This window comes from Pleurodeles waltl, chromosome 12 (genome assembly GCF_031143425.1).
Source record: "Pleurodeles waltl isolate 20211129_DDA chromosome 12, aPleWal1.hap1.20221129, whole genome shotgun sequence".
Classification (NCBI taxonomy): domain Eukaryota; kingdom Metazoa; phylum Chordata; class Amphibia; order Caudata; family Salamandridae; genus Pleurodeles; species Pleurodeles waltl.
This window is the reverse complement of record NC_090451.1, coordinates 48269931-48284173: the sequence shown is the minus strand read 5'-3', so window position 1 is coordinate 48284173 and position 14243 is coordinate 48269931. Positions and strand designations below refer to the sequence as shown.

General features: G+C 49.0%; 1 protein-coding gene across 2 annotated transcripts in view; it reads right to left on the bottom strand.

The window, feature by feature from the left end:
* Positions 1-14243, bottom strand: part of ARHGEF18 (Rho/Rac guanine nucleotide exchange factor 18) — a 389375-nt gene that overhangs the window by 275694 nt on the left and 99438 nt on the right. The window lies entirely within an intron of this gene.

Genomic DNA, 14243 nt, shown 5'->3' with positions numbered 1-14243 from the left:
CTCCCTGTTCTTGTGTGCAATAGCATCATCAGGCGGAGGAGCAGTGGCACTGGAGCAGGAGGGAGCTGCATCCCACTTGGCCCTGGAGGGCGAGACAACGGAGTCCGAAGCCACCAGTGGGAAGGAGGGCGAGGGGAGCTCCACGGCGGGGACAGGAGGTGACGACAGCGACTCCTCCTCTGATGGGAGCTCCCTTGTGGTGGCGGGCCCCTCTGTGCCCCCCGCATCAACAGGTACAGCTGCCAACCCCCCTACCAGCACCGCCCACCCAGCAGCCCCTCAGCATGTGTCCCGTGGCCGCTCACCCAGGAGGGTGGTCATCTCCTTCGCCCCAGGCACCTCAGGCCCTGCCCCAGTCAGCCCTGCAGCCCTCAGTGAGGAGGCTATTGACCTCCTGAGATCCCTCACTGTTGGGCAATCTACCATTGTGAATGCCATCCAGGGTGTCGAGAGGCATTTGCAACAAACAAATGCATACCTGGAGGGCATTCATTCTGGGCAGGCAGCCCAACAGAGAGCATTTCAGGCTCTGGCCTCAGCACTGATGGCAGCCATTGTCCCTGTGTCCACCCTCCCCCTCCAACTTCCTCCACCCAGACCCAATCCCCTGTACTTCAGCCTATCCCAAGCACACCATCTGACTAGCATGCACACACCTCAACACACAAGGGTGGCTCAGGCAAACATAAGCACCACACATCCCACAGGCACTCACACAAGCATCATACCCATGCAGACATACCGACATCCACTGCCTCCACTGTGTCCCCCTCCTCCACGTCCTCCTCCTCCCTCCCTGTCTCGTCTCCACTCACACCTGCATGCACTACATCCTCAGTCACTACCTCCATCACCAGCACGCCCATCACCACACACCGCTCACGTGCACTCACCACCCCCACTACCATTCACACATCCCCTGTGTCCTCTCCCAGCGTGTCTGTTAGCCCTCCTCCCAAAGTACACAAACACAGGCACACACCCACCCAACAGCCATCCACCTCACAACAGCCTCCAGCGCATGCACCTTCACCCAAATTCAGAAAACGTACACCTCCTACAACCACTACCTCTTCCTCCACACCCAAACCCCCTCCATCTACCCGTCCCAGTGTGTCTAAAAAACTTTTCCTGGCTAATATTGACTTCTTCCCTACACCTCCCCCCCACTCCGTCCCCTAGGGCCAGGCTTTCCAGGTCCCAACCCAGCACCTCAGCCACCACATCACCAGGCACAGTGGTGCCAGCAACTGCGGGCTATTGGAGTGCGCCAACCAACAGGGCTGCCAGTGTGCCACAGAGCGAGGGCAAGGACATTCCGCCACCTGCAAAAGTTAAAAAGTTGGCCACATCCGGGAGGGAGAAGCAGAAAACACCTGCCACCAAGGGCTCAGGGAAAATGAAAGGGGATGGTGGCAAGACAGCTGCGCCACCATCCAAGGTGGGGAAGGGCCAGAAAATAAAGGGCAGGTCAGGAGAGGGCATGGTGGCACCGACAATTGGACCAGTGTCACACCTTCTGTCCACGCCGACGCCAACCTGTACGGCGGAGAAGACCACTACCTGCACCGCCACCTGCACAGCCACCATCACCGCCACCAGCACCGCTGTCATTGAGGCCGCCACCAGCACCACCGCCACAGAGCCTGCCACCAGCACCGCAGCCACAGAGCCCGCCACCAGCACCGCCGCCACAGAGCCCGCCGCCAGCACCGATGGCACAGAGCCCGCAGCCAGCCCCAATGCCACAGAGGCCGCCGCAAGCACCGCCGCCAGCACCGCTGTGACTGAGCCTGCCGCAAGCACCGCCAGTGGCCCGCCACATCCTGAGCCTGTGGCTCCACCGCAGACATGGCTGCCATCCCCAGTGGTCAGTCGTCCGAGGCTGGTGGTCAGTTCCAGGAGCCTGGACAGCCTCCATTATGCACGACTTTCAGTGGAGAAAGGCATCCACTACCTCAGTCCTTGGCAGGATGAAGCACTCTGGGCACCAAGCCCCCTCCAGATCCAGTGGAGAGATACATCCACTACCTCAGTCCTTGGCAGGATGAAGCACTCTGGGCACAAGGCCCCCTCCAGAACCAGTGGAGAGATTTATCCACTACCTCAGTCCTTGGCAGGATGAAGCACTCTGGGCACCAAGCCCCCCCCCCAGAACCAGTGGAGAGATACATCCACTACCTCAGTCCTTGGCAGGATGAAGCACTCTGGCCACCAAGTCCCCTCCAGAACCAGTGGAGACTGTTATCCACTTGAGAGACTGTGGCTTTGCCCTCCCCAGGATATAGCAGTGGGCAACCCACCCACTGGAGAGACTTGAGAGACTGTGGCTTTGCACTCCCCAGGATATTGCAGTGGGCAAACCACCAACTGGAGAGACTTGAGAGACTGTGGCTTTGCACTCCCCAGGATATAGCAGTGGGCAACCCACCCACTGGAGAGACCTGAGAGACTGTGGCTTTGCACTCCCCAGGATATAGCAGTGGGCAAGCCACCCACTGGAGAGACTTGAGAGACTGTGGCTTTGCACTTCCCAGGATACAGCAGTGGGCATGGAGCCCCCTCGTGGAGCAGTGGAGTTGTGCATTCATCAGGCTGAGGTGCCCCCTCTCCCCCTGAGGTGCCTGTTTCATTTCGATCTGATGCCCCTGCAGTGTTCTCTCCGTTTGAAGTCTGGTGTCATGTGTGGGTTTCGCCCATGCATTTTGGGACTCTGATCCACGGACGATGTTTGAGTAATATCCAGACTTGTGTAGTTGGTGTACATATTTGTCTATACTGATTTTTTAAATTGCACTATCTGATTTTTATTGATTACATTTGTTCGAATCAATTCCATTTGTCCTTGCGTTACTGAAGGTGGGGTGGGGGGTGTATTTGTAATGTTGCTGCATGTATTTGTGTGTATGGTGTAGTGGGTGAGGGTGGGGGTGTTGCGTGTGTGTGTGTCACTCTCTTTTCCCTTCCCCCTCCCCTGTGTTGTAGGTGCAGTACTCACCGTGGTCGTCGCCGCCGTCTTTGGTGCTCCGGATAGAGGAGCAGGAAGACCATCGCAGGGAGTATCTGGAGTTCTGGCTCCATGGCGTCCTGGTTCTTCGTGGGATGTGGAGAGGTGAGTGTTTTCCCTTCCAAGTCCTGTTTCCGGCGTGTTTTTATTCGCATTGGTTCCGCCCTGGAAAAGGTGGCGGATTGCCGGGTTGTGATAGGGTGGGCGGTACATTGTCTTCCGCCTGTCTGTTGGCGGTGACCGCCGGGGTGTTTGTTTGTACCGCTGTGGCGGTCGGAATGTTAAAGTGGCTGTCTATGTTGGCGGTTTCCGCCATGGTCGTGATTCCATTTGTTTTTACCGCCGGCCTGTTAGGCAATTTGCTTGTCACATTGTACTGTAAACTGTTGTTTTACTCAATTCCCATGCATTTTATTGCCCTTCTTCAAGAGGTATTAACCAGCTGCAATTTAGACTTCAAATACTAATATACTCCATTTTAAGGTATCCCGAAGTGCTTTGAGGAAGTATTGATTTTGAACCATAACAGTGACGGATATATTGTTGATACGCTGCTACAACTGCTCTCCAGCTACAAATTATTTTAAAGAAGCTTTGGACAACTGTGTAATGATCGGCATATAGTTCTCCCCTTGTTCGTGTGGAACGCTGTCGTACCACACATGCAATCAAAAACCTGTTTACATATTCAAGGGGAGTACCTTTCTATCAATATGTATCAGGCAGTTCTACACTTAAAAAGATCAGCCTATTGCACAACTCTTCGAGTCTGATAATCAGATTTTAATTGATTTATTAATACAAATATGACTTTATTTTTGTGTATCCTTAGGGCCATATTTATACTTTTTGACGCACAACTGCGCCAACGCAGTTGTGCGTCAAAAATGTTAACGCCTGCTAACGCCATTCCAAAGCGCCATGCGGGCGCCTTATTTATGGAATGACGTTAGCCGGCGGAGCTGACTGGTGTGCGTAAAAAAAAATGACCCACACCAGGCAGCGCCGGCGTAGGGGAAAATGGAGCTTGGGCGTCAAAAAATGGGGCAAGTCGGTCTGAGGCAAAAAATCTGCCTCAACCCGATTTGCGCCATTTTTTTTTACTCCCACCCTCCATTGACATGACTCCTGTCTTAGTAAAGACAGGAGTCATGCCCCCTTGCCCAATGGCCATGCCCAGGGGACTTCTGTCCCCTGGGCATGGTCATTGGGCATAGTGGCATGTAGGGGGGCACAAATAACGCCCCCCCTATGCTACAAAAAAATTCAAAAAAAATTACTTACCTGAACTTACCTTAAGTTCCCTGGGATGGGCTCTCCATCCTTGGGTGTCCTCCTGGGGTGGGCAAGGGTGGCAGGGGGTGTCCCTGGGGGCACGGGAGGGCACCTCTGGGCTCCTTCCGAGCCCACAGGTCCCTTAACGCCTGCCCTGACCAGGCGCTAAAAAATGACGCAAAAGCGGCTGGACGTCATTTTTTTTGACCCGCCCACTCCCGTGCGCCATTTTTGCACGAGAGTTTAAATAAGGCGCACATGCCTTAGAGTCATTTTTTAGACGGGAACGCCTACCTTGCATATCATTAACGCAAGGTAGGTGTCCACGCTAAAAAATGACGCTAACTCCAAGATCTTTGGCGCTAGACGGGTCTAACGCCAAAGTATAAATATGGAGTTAGCTTTGCGTCGGATTTGCGTAAAAAAAAATGACGCAATTCCGGCGCAAACAGAGTATAAATATGCCCCTTAGTGTTTACTCATATTTGAAATCACTTCATCAGGACAAGCAAAGATCAAAATTGACTAAAATAAAAATATTGGTAACACCATCCTACACAAATGTGATTATTGCTATGCAAATTATATCTTGGCTTGGCTGCATAATTATGGTTCGTTAATTATGAATGAACCTTAATTATGTATCCACGTCTTGACTCATATTAATAGAAAAGAGTACCCCAGGGTATAAACAGATTATTTCAATGCAGAATTATACTGATTAATTATTAGTTATCAATTACTATTATTGTTTATTAATAGTACTGATTATTTGAACACAGAGCAGCGTTGACAGAAATAACAGGCATTTGCAATGCAATGGGTCTCGCGTTTGCTTCAGTTAGAGCTATTAGCGCTGTAAATTCCTAACTGGACTTTTCTTGCCACATAAACTGAAAATGAAAAGTAAAACACTTGACACTTGAGCCGCTTCAAAGCACCACCGTGAGTGTGAAGAGAGAGACAAAAGGAAAAAGAAGTTCGCTCATAGTCAAAGTTATCAGCAAAAGTGCAATTATTCATGTAACGGGCATGGCGGTAACAAAACCGCCCCAAGGAAGGACAAACATAAAGCAGCTACCAACGAAAATAAAGGATTTTTGAAAAGCAAGCCCATGAACGAGTAATAGTGATGGGCGTGCTGTGGGCGTGGTTAAAACCCCAGATACATACCAACACTTTGGAAACACAGCGCTTGCGCGCTGCTATGCTCAACCTAAAAAGTGAGACACAATATTGAAAGTTCTTCAACTGTGCATGAAATGACATTGGGCTAATCGACGTACACATGAACGAAAAGCATTATGTTCCTGCATCACTTTGCCCAATATCACTTCATGCAGAACTGAAGAAATGTCACTGTTGTGTCTCACGTCACGCTGCTTTGAATGGCCAATAATATCCAGTAGGTGAGACAGTGCTGAGATTTGTATCCACGGAGGTCAAGAACACATCATGAAAGACAGTGCTAGTAAACATCGCAGAGACGTGTAACTAATGGGCGAAGATGTGGCGCAACTGCCAGAGCTGTCTGGAACTGAGAACGCGGTTCAAGTCTCGGCATCGGCTCAAGATTCTGCGATTCTGGGCAAATCACTTAGGGCCAGATGTATCATTATTTCAAATAGCGATTACCTCATTGTGATTTTTTGCGAATTGCAATTAAGTAATCGCTATTGGAATGTATGAAACTCCAGGAGTTTCATATAGCGATTCGCAAGGGCTCGCAAATGGACCTACCTCATTAATATTCATGAGGTAGGTTGCAATTTGCGACCCATTATCAATGGCTACAATCACATGTCTGTGATTGCTTTTCAATAAAGCAATCTTTTTTTTTAATGCGGCCCGTTTTCCTTAACCGCTTGGGTGCCCAGGAGGTAACGGTTACGTCTTCGTTTGCACTGCTCGGGTGCCAAGGACGCAACAGTTACGTCCTGGTATGGTCACTTGGGGGCAGCGATAGCGCTCACCCCGATGGCCTTGCACCCCCCTCCCATGGGCAGGGAAAGAAGGGAAATAGCTTCCCCTTCTACCCCTGCCCCCTTCAATCCCCCTGTGGCGTCTGATGACATCAGAGCCTGATGGCGCGCTGACCTCATCAGAGGCTGCCCCCAGAAGCATTTCTCCTCCGAACGCGTGGAGGGGGCGAGAGAGGCATCAAAGGAAAGGAAAGGCCTTTCCTTTCCTTTGATGTCTCTCTCTGCATTTCTGCTGCCAGATCGAGATGCGATCGGGCAGCGGAAATGCCCTCTAGACACCAGGGAGTTTTTTAAATTTAAATTTATGAAAAAGGGGAGCGGACCCTTGGGCAAGAGCCGCTCCCCGGGGGTGGGGGGAATTATTCTTAAACCATTTCTTTGCAGATTGGCCTATTATAATTAGGCCGATCTGCCCCCGGGGGGGGGGGGGAGCAGAAACCGCTAGACACCAGAGATACATTTTTTTATTTTATTGTTTACATGTTGGGAGCGACCTCTTAGGCAAGGGTCGCTCCCCTGGGAGGGCAAATTGTTTTTAGGCCATTTCTATTTTTAGTAGGCCAATCTGCCCCCAAGTGGGGAAGAGACCACTAGTCACCAGGGATTTTTTTATATGTCAGTTACAAGCAAGGGGAGCGACCCCTTAGTCAAGGGTCGCTCCCCTGGGGGGGGGAGAATATATTTTAGGCCATTTCTGCCCCCCTTCGGGGTAGATCGGCCTATTTTAATTTGGATGATCTGCCCCCAAGGGGAGCAGAAACCTCTAGGCACCAGGGATTTTTTTATTTTGTATTTTTTTACAGATGGGACCGACCCCTTAGGCAAGGGTTGCTCCCCTCGAGGGCAATTTTATTTTAGGCCATTTCTGCTCCCCTTGGGGGCAGATCGGCCTATTTTTCTTAGGCCAATCTGCCCCCAAGGAGGGCAGAAACCACTAGGCACCAGGGATTTTTGTTTTGCTCCAATTTCATGCAAGGGGAGCAACCCTTTAGGCAAGGGTCGCTCCCCTGGGGAGGGGCAAATTTATTTTAGGTAATTTCTGTCCCCCTGGGGGCAGATCAGCCTATTTTAATTAGGCCGATCCGCCCCCAAGATGGGCAGAAACCACAAGGCACTAGGGTTTTTTTTTTTTTTTTTATACATGTAGAGCAATCCCTTAGGCAACGGCCGCTCCCCTGGGGGGCAAATTTATTTTAGGCCATTTCTACTCCCCTTGGGGGCAGATCGGCTTATGTTTAGTAGGGCAGAAACCACTAGGCACCAGGGATTTTTTTGGCGCCAATTTCACGCAAGGGGAGTGACCCCTTAGGCAAGGGTCGCTCCCCAGTGGGGGCAAATTTATTTTAGGCCATTTCTTGGACACAGATCACCCTATTTCTATTAGGCCGATCTGCCCCCGGGGGGGGGGGCAGAAACCACTTAGGCACGAGGGATTGGTGTGTGTGTGTGTGTTTTGTTTGGGGGGGCAGCTTCTTGGGCAAGGGTCAATCCCCTTGGGGGCACATTGCTGTTGGCCATATCTGTCCCCTGGGGGCAGATTGGCCTATATTTGGAAGGCCCATCTGCTTCCACAGGGGGGCAGAAAGCCCACCAAACACCAGAGAAGATTTTTTTTTTTTAAAGAGGGTGGGGGTAGCCATACCCCCACCGCAAATAAATGGGGCCAAAGTTGTTCTGTCCACTGGTGGGCAGATGGGGCAATTACCCCCAATTCACTCCCTGGGGAGGGAGGGCAGAAAACCTTCTAGATGCCAGGGAATTAAAAAAAATAAAAAATAGTGGGGTAGTGGCTACCAACCAGTATGGGCATGGTTATGCCCCCACCCCAATTGAAGGGGGTAACAATCTTCAAGCTCTTCCCCGCACACTTAAACATCTTACCCCACAGCAAGCAAGAGGACATTTGATTATTTTGGGTTTTGGTTTTACATTTGGGCCATGAGAGCTTGTCTAACTCTCAAAACTGTCCCACTTGGAATGGTGAGGGATGCACTTTTTGGACTTTGGGATGCTGCCATGTAGAAAAATCCACAAGACCTAGACACTTCTGAAAACTAAACATCTGGGTGAGTCCAGGGTGGTGTGCTTCACATGCATCCCGCACCATTTTCTTACCCACAATGCCCTGAAAACCTCCAACTTTGCTGGAAATCACACATTTTTCCCACACCTTTGTGATGGAACGTTCCAAAATCTGCAGAAATCCACAAAATTCCTACCACCCAGAATTGTCGTATCTATACCGATAAAAATTCTGTCCCACTTCTCAGCCTAAAATTTCTTTTTTTTCAAACTGCCCTTTTGCAACCGCTTTGGTTCCCCCTCAATTTTGACATGTTTTTAGCTTTTCCCTGTCACAGGCCACTTGGCCCACCTACACAAGTGAGGTATCATTTTTACCGGGAGACGGAGGGGAATGTTTGGTGGTAGGAAATTTGTCCCAGTGCGGTGATCCCACACAGAAATGTTAGAAAAATTGGATTTTTTAGCTACATTTGAGGTTTGCTGATGATTCTGGGTAAGATAACACTGGGGGATCCTTGCAACTCACACCTCCCTGGACTCCCTCGGTTGTCTAGTTTTCAGAAATGTCTGGGTTTCGTAGGTTTCCCTATATGGCTGCTGAGCCCAGGACCAAAAACGCAGGTGACACCCAGCAAAAAAAGGTAGTTTTGTATTTGATAATTTTGATGTGTCCACATAGTGTTTTGGATCATTTCCTTTTGCGAGCACTAGGCCTACCCACACAGGTGAGGTACCATTCATATCAGGAGACTTGGGGGAGCACTGGGTGGAAGGAAATTTGTGGCTCCTCTCAGATTCCAGAACTTTCTGACACTGAAATGTGAGGAAAAAGTGTTTTTTGGCAACATTTTTAGGTTTGCAAAGGATTCTGGGTAACAGAACCTGGTGAGAGCCCCACAAGTCACTCCATCTTGGATTCCCCTTGGTGTCTAGTTTTCAAAAATGCACAGTTTTGGTCGGTTTCCCTAAGTGCGGGCTGAGCTAGAGGCCAATATCTACAGCTAGGCACTTTGCAAAAAACAGCTCTATTTTCTTTGGGAAAATGTGTTGTGTCCACGTTGTGTTTTGGGGCATTTCCTGTCGCGGGCACTAGGCCTGCCCACACAAGTGAGGTACCATTTTTATCGGGAGACTTGCGGAAACCCTGAGTGGAAGGAAATTTGTGGCTCCTCTCAGATTCCAGAACTTTTTGTCACCGAAATGTGAGGAAAAAGTGTTTTGGGGCCAAAATGTGAGGTTTGAAAAAGATTCTGGGTAACAGAACCCGGAGAGAGCCCCACAAGTCACCCCATCCTGGATTCCCCTAGGTGTCTAGTTTTAAACAATGCACAGGTTTGGTAGGTTTTCCTATTAGCCGGCTGAGCTAGAGGCCAAAATCCACAGCTAGGCACTTTGCAAAAAACACGTCAGATTTCAATGTAAAAATGTGATGTGTCCATGTTGCATTTCCTGTCGCGAGCATTAGGCCTACCAACGCAAATGAGGTACAATTTTTATCGGGAGACTTGGGGAACACAGAATAGAAGAACAGGTGTCATTGCCTCTTCTCTTTCTCTACATTTTTGCCTTCCAAATTTAAGACAGTGTATAAAAAAGACGTCTATTTGAGAAATGGCCTGTAATTCACATGCTAATATGGGCACCCCGGAATTCAGAGATGTGCAAATAACCACTGCTTCTCAAAACTTTATCTTGTACCCATTTTGGAAATAGAAAGGTTTCCTTGATACCTATTTTTCCCTCTTTATATTTCAGCAAATGAATTGCTGTATACCAGGTATCGAATGAAAACCCACTGCAAGGTGTAGTTCATTTATTGGCTCTGGGTACCCAGGGTTCTTGATGAACCCACAAGTCCTATATATCCCCGCAACCAGAAGAGTCCAGCAGACGTAACAGTATATTGCCTTAAAAAATCTGACATTGCAGGAAAAAGTTACAGAGTAAAACGTGGAGAGAAATGGCTGTTTTTTTACCTCAATTTCAATATTTTTTTATTTTAGCTGTTATTTTCTGTAGGAAAACACAGATGACCCCTTGGTGAATTCAGAATTTTGTCTACTTTCAGAAATGTTTAGCTTTCCGGGATCCAGCATTGGTTTCACACCCATTTATGACACTAACTGGAAGGAGGCTAAATGCACAAAAACTAGTAAAAATGGGGTATGTCCCAATAAAATGCCAAAATTGTGTTGATAAATGTGGTTTTCTGATTCAAGTCTGCCTGTTCCTGAAAGCTGGGAAGATGGTGATTTTAGCACCGCAAACCCTTTGTTGATGCCATTTTCAGGGAAAAAAACACAAGCCTTCTTCTGCAGCCCTTTTTCCCCATTTCTTTTTTTTAAAAACTAAATTTTTGCTGTATTTTGGCTAATTTCTTGGTCTACTTCAGGGAAACTGTGAGAAAGTAGCCTCTTTCTAGCATGGTTACCCCCACTGTTGGCCTGTTTGTGAGTGTGTGTCAGTGTGTTTTACTGTGTCACTGGGATCCTGCTAGCCTGGACCCCAGTGTTCATAGTGAAAACCCTATGTGTCAGTGTGTTTTGCCTGTTTCTCTGGGATCCTGCTAGCCAGGACCCCGGTGTTCAAATTTTGTGGCCTATGTGTGTGTTGTCAGTAGTTCTTAAATGTGTCACTGAGGCTCTTCTAACCAGAACCTCAGTCCTTATGCTCTCTCCACGTCCAAATTTGTCACTATAGGCTAGTGACTTCATTTACCAATTCCAATTGGCACACTGGACCCCCTTATAAGTCCCTAGTATATGATACCTAGGTACCCAGGGCACTAGGGTTCCAGGAGATCCTTATGGGCTGCAGCATTTCTTTTGACACCCATAAGGTGCTCAGACAAACCCTTCCACAGGCATGCCACTGCAGCCTGCGTGAAATAGTGCACACTCTATTTCACAGCCATTTTTACTGCACTTAAGTAACTTTTAAGTCACCTATATATCTAACCTTCATTTACTGAAGGCTAGGTGCAAAGTTACTAAGTGTGAGGGCATCCTTGCACTAGCAAAGGTGACCCCATGCTGTCCAAGGCCAAATCCCCGGACTTTCTGAGTGCGGGAACGCCATTACACGCGTGCACTACATATAGGTCAATACCTATATGTAGCATCACAATGGTAACTCCGAATATGGCCATGTAAGGTGTCTAAGATCATTGAATTGTCCCCCCATTCCAAATATGGTATTGGGGAGCCAATTCCATGCATCCTGGGGTTCCACCTTGCCAAACCAGCTCTCTGAGGCTTCCATTGCAGCTACAGCTGCTGCCACCCCACAGACAGGGTTCTGCCCTCCTCTGGTCTGAGCAGCTCCGTCCCAGGAAGGCAGAACAAAGCATTTCCTTTGGGAGGAGGGTGTTACACCCTCTCTCTTTGGAAATAGGTGATACAGGCTTGGGAGGGGTAGCCTCCCTGAGACTCTAGAAATGCTTTGAAGCGCACAGATGGTACCCTACGTGAATAAGCCAGTCTGCACCGGTTCAGGGACCCCCAGTCCCTGCTCTGGCACAAAACTGGACAAAGGAAAAGGGAGTGACCACTCCCCTGTCCATCACCACCCAAGGGGTGGTGCCCAGAGCTCCTCCAGTGTGTCCCAGACTTCAACCATCTTGTTGTCCAAGGTATGGGGACACTCTGGAGGCCTCTAAGTGGCCAGTGCCAGCAGGTGACGTCAGAGACCCCTCCTGATAGGTCCATACCCGATAAGGTAGCCAATCCCCCTCTCAGGGCTATTTAGGGTCTGTCCTGTGGGTTTGTTTTCAGATTCTGCTTGCAAGTTTCCATCAGGAATCCTCTGCAACTACTACTTCGTCCTCTGAGCTCAGGCTACCTTTCCACTGCAACTTCAGCTCCAGCCAGCAACTGCAACAGTTTCCATGGTGTGCAAGCTCTGGGGACTCCCTTTCTTTACTCTGCACCAGACGGACCGAAGAAATCTCCCGTTGAGTGATGGAGTCACTTCCCTGCTCCAGCAGGCACCTTCTAAGATGACGACTGGTTCTCTTGGACTCCTCTCCTGGTGACGAGTGTGCTCCTTGGAACATAGGTGGTGGACCCCTTTGACACAGACTGTCCTAAGGTCCTGCTGTCCCAATTTGGAGGAGATAAGAGCTTGCCTTCCCTGTTTGCGACAGTACCCCTGTGCACTGTGTCATCTTCACCTCCTGAGGCCTCTATCCTGCGACGCTCAACTCTCTGAGTTGTTCTCCGGCGGCGTGGGACCTTCTTTTGTAGTGCTTCAACAACCGCAATTTGCACCTTCTTTGTCCCGGTGTCCTGGGACCTCTGTGGGTGCTGCCTGGTCACCTGTGAGTTTCCTCCATTGTTGGGAGCTCCCACTGCCATCTTAGTCCAAGCTGAGGCCCCCAGGTCCTTCCTGGGTCCAGGCAGCACCAATTTGAAGCAATTTGCGACATTGCTTGAACCAAGGCTTGTTGGGCGAAACCAGTACCGAAACTCGCCTGCATTCAACATCTCCACGTGGGACATGTATTGTATCATGCAGGAACCCGCAGCCATCTTCCTTGTGCTCTTCTGCAGTCTTCTTCCAACCGGAGACTCCTCATTTGTACCATCTTCTAGGTTGGCAGGGGCTCCTGTCCTTCCCGGAATCTTCTGCGACTTCTGGCCTTGGTCTCCTCTCTCCACAGGTCTTCAGGTCCAAGAATCCACCATTTGTTGCTTGCAGTCTTGCTTGGTTCTTGAAATAACTCTAATCACGACTTGTAGTGTGTCCTAAGGAAACTTGCAGTACTTTACTCCTACTTTCCTGGGCTCTGGGGTGGGGTAATTTACTCACCTTTGTGGTTTTCTTACTCTCGCAGCAATTCTTTACACACTAGACTTGTCTAGGGGAGAATTTGTGATTCGCATTCCACTTTCTTAGTATATTGTTTGTGTTGCCGCCAGACCTATTTTCTCCGATTGCATTCTATGGTATTTTCTATTGTTTGCACTATCCTATGTCTAATTACTTACCTTATTTTGGTGTCTATTGTATATATTGTGTATAATACTTACTCCCAGAAGGAGTATTGCCTCTAAGATATTTTTGGCCTTGTCTTACTAAAATAAACTACCTTTATTTTTGGTAACACTGAGTATGTGCTTGGGCCATGTCCCCCGAAGGAAAAGGAAGTGACGCCAAGGCACATCCTGGCCAACCAGGTGACAGTAAAGAAGAGTGACCAAGGAGCCAACGAACGGGAATCAAAGGGCAGGATGCACACCCCTTACTGAACACAACAGAGTCTCGCGAGTGAGCGAGAGGACATACCCCAGCGCACACTGCTCACGCAGGTTCGACTCTAAAAATGGGGGTGGAAGCATCATTTGTCAGCACTGTGGGAGACCAAGTTGAGTTCTCACACATGTTGAGGTGTGGGGGAGCAGGACAAATGAGGTGCTTCATCTGTAGACTGTAGAGTCCATGCTGCCAAAGTTTTAATATCTAGCCTGGGCTCTGGACAGCATCCACTAGGACAGAAGAGGACGGTATAAAGTCTACACTCACTGCTGAAAACCTCAACTCATGGTAATGGGTGAGGAAGTACTTTTTAAACCACACAGGTGTTTGTTTCTGCCCCACACTCTAGCAATACCTGTTGCATCTGATCTGCCATTCCCCTTACGATAATCAAACAAGTGCCCACTCACTTTTGGAGGGAACTCTCCCACCCGCATGATGTCCACGGATAAGAAACTCTGAATATGTGGGGCTGAGTGTCAGACCTCGAAGAGTCTGATTTCATGAAGGGCGTTTAAATAGCTTAAAAAGGGTAAAAACATGAAAATCTTTTAGTTTCCTTCAACTAGATCTGAAGGTAGGTGAATCATGACAAAGGAGACAAGATTAGATCAGATCCAGAATGAGTTTATGCCTCAGTTTAAGATCAGAGGTTTAAGGCCTGATTTATTAAAAGTTTGCGTCGCTTTTGAGTCAAA